Source organism: Aplysia californica, unplaced genomic scaffold (genome assembly GCF_000002075.1).
Source record: "Aplysia californica isolate F4 #8 unplaced genomic scaffold, AplCal3.0 scaffold02019, whole genome shotgun sequence".
Classification (NCBI taxonomy): Eukaryota; Metazoa; Mollusca; class Gastropoda; order Aplysiida; family Aplysiidae; genus Aplysia; species Aplysia californica.
The window spans coordinates 5,729-6,023 of record NW_004799289.1 but is presented as its reverse complement, the minus strand read 5'-3'; positions in this window follow the sequence as shown (position 1 = coordinate 6,023).

Sequence of the window (295 nt, the reverse complement as noted above, 5' to 3'; positions counted from 1 at the left end):
TAGGTCTAGATATAGTCGACTGAGTCATAACGACACGGTGGTATCGGGCTCTCGTCAGATTTTGGGCATTTTGAGTTATTGGTTAAAATTTGTTTGGTTTTCTTGCTTCTGATGAAAAAAATTCTCATGTATATTTAGATCTAGATCTATCTTGAAAAGAAGTCGAGATATTGCGATTGACAGAGGTGTGGGTTGCCTTGTGTCGGGAGTAAAATTAGCGAGAAATAGGACACCACAGTTGGGCTTGATCAGCTAGCAGTCATACCGAAAGAAAGTTATAAGCTATGAGTCTATG